General features: G+C 44.1%; 1 long non-coding RNA gene across 1 annotated transcript; it reads right to left on the bottom strand.

Moving 5' to 3' along the window:
• Positions 1 to 1,226: 1,226 nt before the first annotated feature.
• Positions 1,227 to 8,029, bottom strand: LOC311430713. Its single transcript, XR_014688966.1, has 2 exons — positions 7,570 to 8,029; positions 1,227 to 2,766 (listed from the first exon to the last, which is right to left on the bottom strand). It is a non-coding gene; the product is annotated as an uncharacterized lncRNA (long non-coding RNA).
• Positions 8,030 to 15,021: the final 6,992 nt, after the last annotated feature.

Raw genomic sequence — 15,021 nt, 5'->3', positions numbered from 1 at the left:
TCCAGTGTCGAAAATTGGCTTTATGAGTGCCAAAGACCGAGTAAAAATCTGATCTTAGCACCGCTGAGGAAGTAGCACAGAGCTGGGCCAGAGCCAAAATGCAGTGGTCAGGGTGCCTGGCTTCCCCTCTTCCCAAAGCTGAGCCCAGCCCAGCTGCCACCTCTCCCAGGAGGTGCCTGAATATTTTATTTTTTCACTGTGATTTAACAGTGGCTGTTTTGCATGCCCAGGGATACAGCAGCCTAGATAGTTTTCAGCAGTTTGACTTCTGACTCATTCCTGAGATCAGTGATGGTCCAAAGAGGTCCCCGGGAGGCTCAGCACAGCTGGAAACCCTGAAACCAAGTGGCCAACGGATGGACACAGCTGTGGTGGCACAGAGAAGGAGAAAAATGGAATGGTCTGGGTTGGAAGGGACCCTTGAATATCAGCTCATCCAACCCCTGCCATGGGGTTGGGGTGCAGTAAGTAAATAGGCTCTGGATGTGGGGACACCCTGCCCAGATAAATTGCTCTTGCCTCAAGGATGGTGACAGCTCACCAGAGAGAGTGAGTGCTTATATTTGTGATACACAACAGAAAGGCCTTGGCCCCCTTTGCCCCTTGCTGCTCAGTCTTGCAGCAAGGTTGCATTTTGAAAGGAGCAGCTCGGGCATCTCCTCTCCAAGAGGAGGATGTGAGCACCTGATAACCCCAAATGGGGCATCCAAACCCCAAAGGGCAGCAGGAGGCGAGTGCCAGCCCCAGCTTCTTTGGCTGATTTGGGGAACCAGCAATCACTCAGGCTTCAGTTGTCCCTCCTCTAAGTGCCTCCTGCTTCTGGATGCCAGCACAGGAAAGGGGACGCCTCCAGCCCTTTTTGGAATCTAGGTTTTGGTATGGAGAAGAAACGCATTCATGTTAGAGAGAATTTTGGGATGGATTTATCACTCTTAGTCCTGTGTTACACTGCAGAGCAGGCACAGCTATTTTGCTGATACCCTTGCACTGTGAATGGTTTGAATTCAGTGTTTTGAGGTATTTGATTTTTGGTTGTCTTTTGTTTATTTGTTTGTTTGGGTTTTTTAGTAATTTAAAAGGAACAAATCAGTAAAGTCACCTCAATTAACCCAAGGTAATCTGTGGTGGAATTCTTCATTAAAAAAAAAAAAATAAATAGAATTTTTAAAAGGCTGATTTTATAGTGAAGTCTTTGCAAATAAAAGGCCATGCTGGAGCACTTTGAATGTGATTACAGTGACTCACATTTTTAATGGCTTTTTTTTTATCTTCAAAATGGCTTTTTTCCAAACAAAGTCCTACAAGGCCTCATATAACAAACAAGGGTTACTGCTCTTTTCCACACATAACATGAAAAATATCCTTCAGCAGAGCGGAGCGAGCTGCAGCCCATCTGCTGTAGCTTGGCGCGGCACGGCGCAGCTCCCTGACCATTACGCATGCCTCTCGGTAAAGCAAACCACCTGTTTCCTGCGCAAGATTCCGCCTCGAGCCTCCTGAAAGCTTCTCCCAGGGTGAAATCCATCCAAACCGCTGATGGGGGATGACAACCTTGGCATTCCCTTTCGCTGCGTTTGTTGTCGTGCCGGTTGTTGTTCGCTGAAGGGCTCCGTGGACTTTAGTCTTCTTTTCCATCCAGACTAGAAAAGGGCAGGCTGCGCCAGAGATAAATAGGCTCTTACTTTCCTATTTATCATGTCTCCTTGTTCTTCAGCTGTGGTCAGCAAAGTCTTTATTTGAGGGCCCAAAAAGAGCACCTTTGGAACAGAAGGAAAAGGGGAGAGAGAAGTCTTGGGGCACCTGGCCAAGGACCATCGTCCCCCCATCCCCTGTTCAGGGCCTGATACTGCAGACACTGAGCTCAGCTGAGCCTTACACGAATCCCACTCGTGTGAAATCAGTCCTTGCAGGAATCTCAGAAGTATCCCAGGCTTACCAGATGCTTTATCTAGACACTTGCAGCACAGGCAAGCTGTAATTCTGCAAGGGCTGTGCTGAGTAAAAAATGGCATTTTCCCCCAGCTGCTTGCCATCACACTGGGCAGACTGCAACCAAATATTACACAGTGGGCTCTGAGCATCCTCACATTGGCGTAACCACTGCTGCTTGGAGCAGGTTAGAGACCTCTCACGTCACCCCATCCACCAGCTGCATTGGGAAAGTGCCCTTCAGCCCTGGGTTGCAGCGATGGGCAAGACTTCAAAGGACACAGCGCTTAAAAACACGTCCTAAGAGAGGTCAGGGTATGCTCTGCTCCAGAGAACCTCTTTGTGGTCAAAACTTTGACATGAAATTTAGAAGTCTGGGTTGAAATGCTATCCCAATCTGAGCTGGAGACTGCTAGCCATGTCTTCATTAACTGGACGAACTGGGGGGCAGCTGGGGGGCGAGGACTCCTGCTGGGCCCTGTCCCTGCTGCTGCATCCAGAGGGTGCTGTGGTGGCACTTCATGTAGCAGCTGGGTCTTGTCTTGGGACTGCCTGGGTTCACATTGCTGGGACGGCGTCACTGACACAACAGGCCAAATCTTCTCAGTTGTGGTAGCACTAAGTGTCAAAGAGATATGTGAAGAGAAGCAACCCCAAATCCAGTGGGTAATTCCTCTGGAGACTGAGGTGGCCAAATGCTAACATGTCCCTGAAAGGCTTGTAGCTTCTCCACCTCAGACTGAGGAGTCCCCAACATGGTGAAGATTTCACAGCATCCCCCTGCTCCAAAACGAAGGTGCTTCACTCTTGCATGGAAATTAAAATGCGTCTTTCCTCCTACATTAGAAAGAACAGAGATGCAGTGCTGTTGTTTTGTTAAAAATATACAGCTTTCATTACATTTTTCTCTAAAGAAGCTAAACTGTATTGTTAAATTGACTGAATATAAATAACCACCAGCAGCTGCTTTCACCTCATTTGAAAAATTTCAGCTCAGAAGGTAAAAATTTGGCAGAGTTTTATAATCAGCTCAAGATACGATCTTATAATGGAGGACAAAGCAGTGCTGCCAGCTGTGCCTAAGATCAGGATATTTGCCTTCTTGAAATAAAATCATTTGGAGGAAAAAGCATTCTGGATTAGTCTATTTAACTGGGTACTCATGTAACATTTGGCCAGGTTAATAACTCAGAGATACCAGCCTTATCACGTGCTCATGGGCGTGCAACATGTCGTGCCACTTTGTGCTCAGAGCACACCTTTTCATTTCTTCCTTAGAGCCAGAAGTTGTGCACCGTGCAGTAAATATCACCAGGAGTAGAAAAAAAATACTTATTTGCTATGCATAAGTAATCCTTCTAATGTAAAAAAATAATAATAATAATAATAATCACAGATTTAAAATGTGTCATCATTAACCATCGGCTAAGACAAAATCATAGCTAAAGTATGCATTAAGTCTGGCTGGCAAGAACTCAAGCCTGTATTAATTAATAAAGCTAAGTGGTGGCTTTAAGCACAACAAGCCACCAGCAGGCACAGGCTGCAGTTGGGGCTAGATGAAGTCAGGTAACTCCTGCAACACACTGCAGTAAAGCCTTGTTTGAGATTATCTAAACAGAAACCTATAGGAATGTGCTGAAATGTGATAGGAAGAGTTTCTGCTCTGCAGAAAGCTTGTAACTCTGCTTCAGCACATGTTGGCAGGTACAAGGCTGGTAGGAACCTTATCTCTCTGGAGTGACCAGTCCTGTTGGCTCTGCAGTCCCTCTGTTTGCCTTTCATAGCAGGGCTTTGGGCCATTCCTGTGACCCCAGAGAAGGCAAAGGCACCAGAGCAATGAGCAGTGAGGACACCAGTTTGACCCTTCAGCACATACTTTTGATGTGCACCTCTTGTGTTGAGGCTCCCCTCCATCCTTTCGGGTCCCTCCGCTCACGGCCTGTGCGTTGGGTGCTCGGTGGTGGCTGGGCAGGGCCCGCGGGTGTGACCACAGCGCAAACAATTCACTGAGATAAAAGGCAGCACGGACCCAGGATTAAATAGATTTAGATCTACTGTACAAATGTGTCTGGAATTACAGCTTCCAGCCAGACTGGTGACTCTGCTGTGGAAGTCTTACGCTCCATAATCTGATGTAGCTGCTACATTCGGCCTTGGCTTCTTGCAGCTGTAAAGCTGCAATGTGAACCTCTGCGCATACCAGAAAGCATTTCCTCTCCGTATAGCAGAGCTGTGGGGAAGGGAAAAGACTTGCCCTTGAGCCCAGGCTGTACAGTAGCTGAGGTATTCCAGGAGCAATGTTTATACTGGAAGAGCCAACCCAGCCTACTGCAACAGCGGTAGTAAGGACTCCAGCAGCATCGGAGATGGTGTCCAGGAGTGGAGCAAGATCGTATAAAACTGCTGTTTTTCACTACAGCACTGTCACATCTAGTATGCTTCATTCATGAGCATTAAGTACCTGGTGGAAGATGGAAGCCTGATGTATTCTAAAGAGTCCAGACAATGTATGAGGCAGATATTTTGAGACTTCCCAAGCAAATAAAATAGTAGACATGCTTCTTCAAAGTAGCGTTTCTCCACGCCTTTTAATCCAATGATCCCCAGACTTTTTGAAAGACTAAGCTGCAGGCTGCCCGAGCAGTCTTAATGCAGTGGTCTTCATGAATAATCAACTAAAAATTAGGCCACCCTTTGAATGTTGTGACAACATGTGTGTGTGGGTTTGGGCATTTTAGGGGTGGGTGAGATAGTGGGGAGAGTTGCTTTGTTTTAGAGTGATCTCACAAGCCATTTTCTGAAGCCTTTCAGACCACGAATGGTCCCCAGAGCACAGGTTGAGAAATACTATCCCAAGGACACTTGTGCAAAATAAAATCTCAGAGCAGAACTGCATTGTTCCCAAAAGCTGCCGAGTTCATGAGGGATTGCTCAGAGAGCAGGGGGGTGGTTAGACCTCTCCATTGTTATTCACAGCTCTAATTTACAGCTAAACAGAAAATACTGCTCTAATTGTTGTCAGAGTGAAGGGAATATTTAAATCCCAATGCAAATGTAACCCATGCTGTTCTTCTGCAAGCATTAGTGGAAGGCCTGAGATGGAAGATCTCCTGGGTGTTCCCATGAATTATAGAATCACAGAATGGTTTGTGTTGGAAGGGACCTTAAAGACAATCCACTTCCAATCCTCCTGCCTTGGGCAAGGATGCCACCCACTAGATCAGGTTGCCCAAAGCCCCATCCAACCTGGCCTTGAGCACCTCCAGGGATGGGGCATCCACAGCTTCCCTGGCAACCTGTGCCAGGGCCTCACCACCCTCTGAGTGAAGACCTTCCTCCTAATGTCTAATCTAAACCTACCCTCTTTTAATTTAAAGACATTCCCCCTTGACTTATCCCTACACCCCCTGAGAGTCCCTCCCCAGCTTTCCTGCAGCCCCCTTTAGGCACTGAAAGGTCGCTGTAAGGTCTGCCCAGGGCCTTCTCTTCTTCAGGCTGAACAACCCCAACTCCCTCAGCCTGTCTTCACATGAGAGGAGCTCCAGCCCCTTGGTCATCTTTGTGGCCCTCCTCTGGACTCACTCCAACAGGTCCATGTCCTTCTTGTGCTGGGGGCCCCAGAGCTGAATGCAGCACTCAATGTGGGGTCTCACGAGAGAAGAGCAGAGGGGGACAATCACCTCCCTTACCCTGCTGGCCACACTGCTTTTGGTGCAGCTCAGGATGCAGTTGGCCTTCTGAGCTGCAAGTATGAACTAGAGTAGAGTCAGAGCTGATACATTAAATGCCTTGTGCACTCAGGCTGACTTTGGTTCATTGTTGATCAGTGTGTGCAAGAAGTGGGAGTATAGTTTCTGTGAAAAGTTGCATTAGCAATCAGCAGTGTAAGAGAATCCCAAGAAAGAGAAGTAGGTGGGCAACAAAAGATATGGACTCCTAAAAAGTGCCAGGCTTTTTAATGGTTTTGGCTGGTTGGTTGGTTGGTTTCTTTTTTTTTTCATTGGCCTTTTGAGAGTCTGGGAATATTTTTTTAGTACGTGAGTGAGAGGTGCCTCATGGAAGAGACATAAAAGGATAGTCTGACTAGAATCAGTACTCCTCCAACGTTGACAAATTTCTTATTCCTGAATAGTAAAAAAATGCAAATATTGAGGAGTCTCCTTTCGGCACCTACAATGGTCTTGCTCTTCTGTTCCTTTTGAGGAGTGCTTATGAAAGATAACTCTTTTCCCCTTGTCAGTAAGAAAGCAATAAAATTACAGTCATCTGAAAAATACTGGCAGTATCTCTGAAAAGGGATAACACAAAAGTATGCCAAAGAATAAAAGGGGAAAATGAAATTTTTGTTATAGTCGGCTATGTGTTTAAGATAACTGAATTCCTCCAGGCGAATAAAGCATTTATCATCATGAATGTCAAAATTTCCAATGGTAACCTTCATTAAGTCTCTTCAAAAGTCAACCATCAACACCCACACGGTTTAGGAGTCTGAACAGCAAAACCAATAATAAAACCAGTAGGTGTAATAATCACTGCTGTTCTCTCTCCCCATCACTTTCTCTATATAAGTGTGTGTATGTGCGCGCGCAAAACAGACATAAATCTAGTAAAGAGCAGGCCTTGCTTGTCTCTGCTCAGATCATGCATTGATGACTCAAAAATATATAATTCTGAGAAAAAGAGAATTCATCCTTCTCCCTTACTAATGATGCTATCCATCTCCCTGTAGTAAGAACTTTCTTTTCCCTGCCCAAACCATCACTTAAAATATTTTTGTACTAAAACATGTTTTAATTTGTATTTGGAGTAAGCATTCTCCAGCAGGTTTGGGTGGTCAGCTGTGGAGTTCATTTGGCTCCCATGAAGTTATTTGCAAAGGAAAAAAAGGGTTGTAACAAGTGATTTCATGTTTTTCCAAAGATTATTTTCTTGATAATGTTATACAATAAACTCCTAATAGCTGGTTTATAGGCCAGCTCTACAAGACAAACAGACCAGCTATACAAGAGAAACAGTGAACAAATCAGCCTGGCCAAGGAAAGCTTCCCTAAGATAATTAAAAACACCTCATGCCTTCATTGTGAGAAAGAAGACAGCTTTCAAAATGTTTATCTTAGAGCTAAAATACAGGTCCCAAGTCTGAGTTTGAAAAGCAGTTGAAAAACATTTGGCCCCAGTGAGGTGCCAAGGGCGCGCAGCTGAAGTGCTGGGGAGTGGTAGGTGGGCTGTGCACATGGGGCCATGGGCAAGCCAAGACAGTCCGGGTAGAGGTGGGCAGGGACCTGCTTCATCCCATCCCTGTGCAGCCTCACGTCCTTGAGAGACACGCTCCCCAGGCTCAGGGGTACCCTCCACCCAGCTATCTCAAAGCCCCTCCTCACACGAGGTGCCCCGTGAGCTCACCCCATCACCCTCAGCCTCTCAGTTTGCTCTTGCCTTGCTCTTCCCTCATCCTTCCACTCCTGTGGATGACCACGCGGCAGCGCTCCCGGCTCCTTCTCCTCTCCTGCATTTCATTTTCGTGTCTTCCCTGGAGCATTCCAAGCCTCTGAGGCCTCCAAGTTTCTGCTGTGCAGCAGAAGGGCTCCTGCAGCTCACCTCACACCTCGCAGGCAGCCCCTGATATCTGAAATGTACCTTTTCTCCCAACACATCCTTCTCCTTCTGTTGCTTCTCCTCACGTTGGCTTCTTGTCAGTTATTTAGGCAATGCCTTCCATGAAAAACCAGGGTGAGAACAGAGGTCGACGTGGTAAAACGGCTTTGATCACAACCTTGCTTTCAGTCCCAAACTTTATGAAACTGCCACCTCTTGGTTCCAGATCTCCAGGCGGTGCGGCTGCTTGCAACTCTGTGGTTTTGTTTATTTTGGCACCTTTCCTTAACAAGAAGAAAGGAAGCAAAGTTCAGCCATTACTGAGTGAGCGGGAAGTGAAAAAAAAAAAATCCTTTCCTCATTATAAAAATATACTAAGACCTTCTCCCTGCCTTCCCCCATGCTTCAAGCAAGACTTCAAAGCAAAAGGCAGTCTCAGGCAGTGACACTTGCCATGGAAATATGTTCGTGGAGTGCAGCACGGGGCTGGGTCCCGGAGGACATTTTTGTTGTTGACTTGACAGTTACAAGGATTTGGAAATCGCCTAATGAGCATGTGCAGTAGGGTGTTATTGTCTCGCAAACTCATTAAACCTGCACCTGGAGCATTTATGTGCAGCAAACAGCCACGTGCAGAACTGCTGTCTCCAGACATGGCCCAAGGAAGCCAAAGGGCTGGAAAAGACAAATCCCATGCACTGGGAGAGCTCCTGCCGAGTTCAAAATGGTATAGTAGTGCTGTAAGTCTCCCCACAGCACGTTTGTCCATCCGTTTGGGGTGGATGGGGACTTGGCTGAAGCGTGTGGGCCAGCTCCTGCTCCCTGACTAAGTTCTGCAGGTGCCATCTGCAGGTTCTGTTGGGCTGCACAACATGCACTGTGCTCCCAAGGAAAAGGGAAGCAAGTTGGACTTGCAGTCAGACAACATAGTCACAGTGGAATGGCTTTGTTGAGCCAGGAGATGGCACAAAAACCCTGATCTCCTGCAAGACCTCTGAGCCATCACTGTGACTCATCGGCTGCACTAGGAATAGCATGCAACATCCAAGGGGAAGATTAAAAGACCACATTTGTGAAAAAAAATTAAAGAAAAAAAAAAGTTAACGAAAGTTTCAGATGCAGTGAGAAGAATTTCCGGGGCCGAGAATCATGTTCTGGATATCTTCCAGCAGTGAACTACCAAATTTGCAAAAGACAGGCAACATCAGCAATCATCAGTAATGCAACCAGGTCATTATTGTGTCTTTGGCCACAACCAGGTGGCCAGAGCAAAGGGCAGGAACGCCTGTATCTAGAAATTGTAGTTTAGTGAAAGTGTTGATGATCTCCTTATCAAGAGTCAAGGTTTCTAGGAACACGCTCTTCTAGGGAGAACATAGCGTTGTCTCATAAAATAAAAGGTGGGGCAGGGGGATGCGTCACCAAATTGTAAGGGTGAACACCAGGGCAATGTCTCCACTTGCTTATGTGCTTACTATTGACAAGCTAACACTCCATGAAAGCCAGACTTAAGCCTTCAAGACACACGAGACATGAATAACCTTGCACATGTCTGAAGTTAAGAGGCAACCTTGTTTGTTGCATGATTAGCAGCTAAGGCTCAGGCACATTCGTTACAGCAGTTACTTGCAGACTGAGCAAAACACAAATACAAAGCTGATAATTTCCACAATATGTTCAAGGTCTGCAGCAATACGGGAAAGGGTCAAAATGGATGGTGGCAAATAGTGGGGAAAAGGTCATGAGAAAAAAAAAAATGAGGGAAGAAAATTGCAATAGCAGAAAAACAGGGCATGACCCTACCATTTGGCAAAGTTACAGAAACCTTAACCTTTGGAAATGCTATTAGTTCATTGCTGTTGGAAAGTTGGCTAGAAACGCAACATTCAGGACTGACTCCATTCTAGGGTTTCTGCTGCGCTAAGCACAGTAACACATGAACACACCTCCCCTCTCAGAGGCACGCTTGCAATGAGCAGTCACTAAATACTGTGTTATTCCTAATATTTTGCAACCCTAGGCAACCAACCACTGACTCTGCTCTGCGTGACACAGCCTGGAAGAACCAGATAGTCTAGAATCAATTTGCTACTCCAGTTGAGTTTGATTTTATGATCTTAACACTTGTCATTTGGGGAAGGAAGAAAATATTCACTGTTCCCAGGGTATGTAATGCTACTGGGAAGCCATAAATTTTAATTCAGTGCTTTATTTCCCTCATGAAGAGATGTTGCTCATATGTGCTGTCACAGCTGGGGGTTCCTCATTTTTTTCTCGAGTTGCTTGTCCCTTCATTAAGCTGGAGTATGCTCAGAAGCACGACAGCTTTTGTTTCTATCAGTGATTGATGTTATAGTGAGAGTTTTGGTTTGGTTTCCTTGGACCAGGAATTGTTTCACATGAGCGTATTCTGCTGGATAAGCCGGCACTCCTCAGTCCTGGCTCCCTCTCGCAGCTCTGCCAATCGCTATTTTTTGTCCTTCAGCATCCGGCTTGAATTTGAAGTGGCAGGAAATGGAGATGGATGATTTTATTCTTCAGAGGGAAGGAGTCAGTTCAGAGCACATGCTGGTGCCCAAAAGAGAGTTAGAGAAGAGGAGCATCCAGCAAGTTTATCCAAGGATATTCGAGGTCTTAGAAGTGGTAACCAGCTGGATTTAATGGAAACAGAAAATTTTATTCAAAATATTTGCATTTTAAATTTAAAATAATTATTTTAATTTATTGTGAAACCATAATCTCATTGAGTTTTCTCTAAGATATATTGCTTCATATCTGGGGGAAAAAATACTTAAAGGGTCTAAAGGGTCAGGGAAAATGTCTGCCTTTCATTTCCCACCCTTATATTTTCTTCTTGAAATGATTTTACCCTGATAACAAAACAAAGGTATGTACAGAAAAACATCCAGTTAGTTAAAGCGTGCCTACTGCAGTCTATCAGCAAAGATAGGCAATACCCTAACGGAATGAATTTTTAATGATGACAATCAAAGTTCAAAGGGGGATTCTTTTAAGGGTTTTCAATCATTTTATGATGCGGGATAAAATATATATCCTGTCCTCGAGGTCAGAAGCCATGTTGAGCACCCGTTTGAGAAGGAGAGTTGAACTTCAGTCAGGAGATCGGCTGAAGTTTTTAATATGTTTCCATACTCACTGGTCTTAACATTTTGAGGACTGAAAAGATGGAAACAGATACTGCAACTTGAATGTTTTCTCCAAGCCTGGGTCCCCATAGACTAATTTACATTCTTGAAAATATGTAAATTAATTTTACAAATGGATCTGGATGAGAATCAGTTTTTAATGGTCATCAATTTAATGACCTTGCAGATAGAGGAGGTCACCTCTCTTGCTTCTTAATAAATTCTGAAATCCAGCTGACAGTGGAGCTCAGCGTCTCAAATGGCGAAAGGGAAGTTATTATTTTTGGTGGGGTTTTTTGTTCCCGTCCCCGAAGACCACATGAAACCTGGCTACTGTCCTGGGACTTCTAGTTCAAGTTATTGTCTTTGTAGTCCCTGGAGTTAACCTAATAGCCTGGGATCTTGCCTGTAGAAAACATTTGGAGAAAAATGAATTTATGGTGTATTTCCTGCATATTTTTGATAGCTACTTGGCCAGACTAACAGCATCCCTCCTTGTACTGTGGGACAGTAATCTTTCAGCTTTTGATGACCTTTTACAAAAGGAAGTCTGACTAAAAAGTACACAGTATTTCAAAATGAAGGCCAAGATTTACTCGGAGTAGAACCAAAATGGATTTTACAGCATAAACATGGCCTTTCCCTCCGCTGTGGTCTCCACTACACTGGAACAGGAAAGTTGTCAGAAAGAAACCATCCCACACGAAACTGAACGGTGCGGGCACTGCCTGCATGGCTGGAGAAAACTCAGCAGAGAACCTAGAGCAAGTACCTGAGGACAACCAGAGCAGGGGCAGCAGACCCAAACCTCCCATGAGGTCTGCTTTGGGGTTGTGGCGAGCTGCACACTGCTGGTTTGAAATACTATATTAAAAGAGAAAAATATCTGTCAATTTCAACAATTCAAGTTCTCTAGCATTGTGAATAAATAAGTAGAAAAAAAAGAAAAAAAAAAAAGAAAAAAAAAAAAAGAAAAAAATGAGAGTCCACCTTTCAAACCCTAGCTGGGATGCCTGAGGCACTGCAGGCAGACCAGGATACAGGACCTGGTGCATCTTTGTGTCTGGTTTAAAAATCTAAATGAAGAACATCTTCCCCAAAAAAGATATCTACAGTATTTTAATGTTTTTGTTTTTTGTTTGTTTGTTTGTTTGTTTTTTATGTTCTGTGCTATCAGATAGCACACTATTTGTACTGGCCTTTCTTGGGACTACTGCTTTTCTGTTGTGATCTATTTTACTACATCTGCACCATTATTTCAACAGCACAGCCACAGGCTGCAAGGATACCTTCCTTCACAGCAGCTGAACTTGCGGCATTTTTACAAGTTAAAACATAGCGTGCTGTCCAAACTACCTTTCTAAATAAAGAGAAAACTCAAGTTTCAAACCACAGCGCTTTTACCAAGGGAGATTAAAACCATCTCTGGCTTTGGAGGTTTTAATTTTAAAGCTGTGTCAAGCCTCTTCTACTCCTCAGGCAATCAAAGAGAAGAATTATTTGCATTGCCTACTCCAAGGGAAGAAGTGATTTAAATGTACTTTCATTAGAAAGCCTCTTACCGTGTGCAGCACGTGTGGTTTCCCATGTGCAAGCACTTGCACAGTAACAACTGGCGAGAATGGTGAGTTCCTGCCTCACACCAGTGGGCTGCACAGCAAAAAGGGCTTGAACGCATATGACGTGAGAACCTAGCCCGCATGCAGGGCAGGCTTCCTATTTTCTGGCTATTTCTGGTTGTGTTAGACAACTTAAAAAGGAGTTAAACTAGCCTTCTGTGTGTCTGCTAACCTTCTTTTTTGGCAAATAAATCCAGAATGCCTGAATCAGTATCTTTGTACTACTTGTTAGACTCACCCTTCCTTCTCCAAAATCTGAGGAGTCAGGAGCTTCGCCATCAGCACAGCAGGGTTGGGTTTCCACGGCTTTCAGCAGAGAGCTGCTTTGCTCCACATACAAATTCTTTGATTATGCTCAAGTGCCCATCTCAGCTGGGGCCAGCTACCTGCATGCACCATTGGGCAACATCCAGCTTGGGTGCTGAAACCTCCTCCATCCCACGGTGACACTTTAGGAGCTACAGAAATGTATAGACTTGGAGTTGCTATTTAAAAGTCATGTCACCTTGTGCTTCCCACAGTAAATTCTTGAAGGGACTAATAGAAGTTATCTCTAGTGTGTTTTTTTTTAGTTTTCTCTAATGCTTACGAATCATTAACACCTCGAAGTGTAGAAGCTCAGAGAACGTATTTAAAGGACTAACAGAAACTACATTTAATTTACTTTTAAGACTTTCACCGGACTACTATTTTATTAACGCACTAATGGTTATTTTCATCTGCTTCCCTTTGAAAAAAAATCTGGTTGCAGTTCTTAGCTAATTTGATGTGTTTTTTTTGTGATATCAGTTAGAACCCCCTTGATATATTTGCCAATAAATTTACAAGAATTATTGCACTGTAAAAATATCCCGAGAACCTGGATGCAATTGATTCCTGTAAGACAAAATGTCTTACAGGAAAATAAATGATCTATAGTTAACCCTTTAATCCCTATTGGCCCGTATCAAAAGCACTTCCACATGCATCTTAGAAAATAAATTAATAAAAAATTCAGTGTTAAATATTAGTTTGAAAAGTGTACTTTTAATTGAATATTTACAATTTTCTCCTCTCTGCATGTATTCTGGATTTGTTGAGCACCAAAGAAGAGCATCAAACTGATGTGTGCGATCTTTCTTTCTCACCCAACTCATTCAAAGCCTTCGAGCACGTTTAGCACAAGTGAAATTGCCTTGGATGACACCTGTTACAACTCAAAGGAGATTTTCGGGGGAAGTATATATGTGATATAATAATCTCTGATGAGGATATGTATTTACCACTGATCACAACAGTAGACAAGTAGGATGCATAGGATGCATCCTATAGGTTATTTCTGAGATAGCTTTTATCTTTTGAATAATAAAGTTCTATATTATGGGTTGTGCCTGCTAGAATTGTTTTCACTTCATGCTTTTAATAAAAGACAGAAGAGGGGGAAAGAGAGGGGAAGAGGAAGGGAAAAAGGAAAGAAGAAGAGTGAAGGAAGGGCTTTTCTGGTATTACCCAGTGTGACAAAAGAACAAAACTAGAAATTAACAGAAATAATGTGTGAAAGAGTCCCAACGGGCATGGTGGCTTATGGATGCGTGAGCCCTCTGACCCATAACAACTGTTGCATTGTTTTTAAAATAAAGCAGTTTGTGGGCTAAAAAATAGGATGCTGAAAAAAGGACTGAGCTGAAGGAAATGGCCTTTCTCATCACGCCTATTATTTGAGCTTCTTGACGTCAACTGAAATAATGAATTACACCATCCTCTCTAGAAATCACAGCAAATCCTCACATATTTGGATCATGAAATTTCATTCAGACTGCTCTTTCAGTCTCTGCTTTATTCTTGCTCTGTCCTGACCATCTTTTGATTTCTGTTTGTTGAGAACCTGGCTTAGCCGTGCAAGGCTGCCACGTTAGCAGTGTTGCAGTGAGCCCGTGAATCAAAAGACAGCTAGAATGGGTTATGTGAGCTGATGATAGTATGAGCTTTGCATGTCTTAAGAGTATCCTGAAATTTTTTTAAAACATTATTTTGTATAGGTGTTCTTCCTTCTACAAAATGTACTGCCTTTCTTCAAGACAAGGCCTGATGCAATAAATGAAAGCTGTATTTTGTCTATCCTATTTGTCACCCTGCTTTCTTTACAAACTACCTTGAACTCGTTAATCTTATTTTGTCCATGGACAAGTAGGTTCTGACTTTCAAAGCTGCCACAAAATGGCTTCAGCACATCTCATTTCAGTTTTCAATCCTCTTGCAGGGATTTGATGAGACCCACGTTCCCGAAGAAGAGTTTTAGTACAGCTGAATTGGATTTGCAAGAGGTAAACTGCAGGTACTGTTCGGATTGCTGACCTCTGGGAAGAGCATTTAGAAGCAGGGGACTGTGGGGGACTGTTTTAAATGTTTTATTTTGGGGAAATAAAACAAAGCTATTGCTTTTCTGCTTTTCTCAGTCTTAGCACTTCAGCCATGTGCCTCTGGTAGTTTATCTCCCCCCAGCTCTGTTCCTTCTACCTACCTCACAGAAACACGTGAGCGGATCACGTTTGACATGTCTGGCTCTTCCAGACTTGGAGCACTGAAAGCAAACCGTGCTGCTGCATCTGACTACCCTCTGTGCGTGTGTGTGCCACGAGCCCCCGGGGCTTACACCTCCATCATGTCACCCTGCCGATTATTTTCCCAGCTTGGTTTCAGCAACCCCAGCTGCCTTTCTGCCAGGTAACTTCTTCCAGTCCTTACATGCT

This window comes from Aythya ferina (genome assembly GCF_964211825.1).
Source record: "Aythya ferina genome assembly, chromosome: 2".
In the NCBI taxonomy this organism is placed as follows: Eukaryota; Metazoa; Chordata; class Aves; order Anseriformes; family Anatidae; genus Aythya; species Aythya ferina.
Note: the sequence above shows the minus strand (reverse complement) of the source record. Positions and strands in the feature narration are given on the sequence as shown.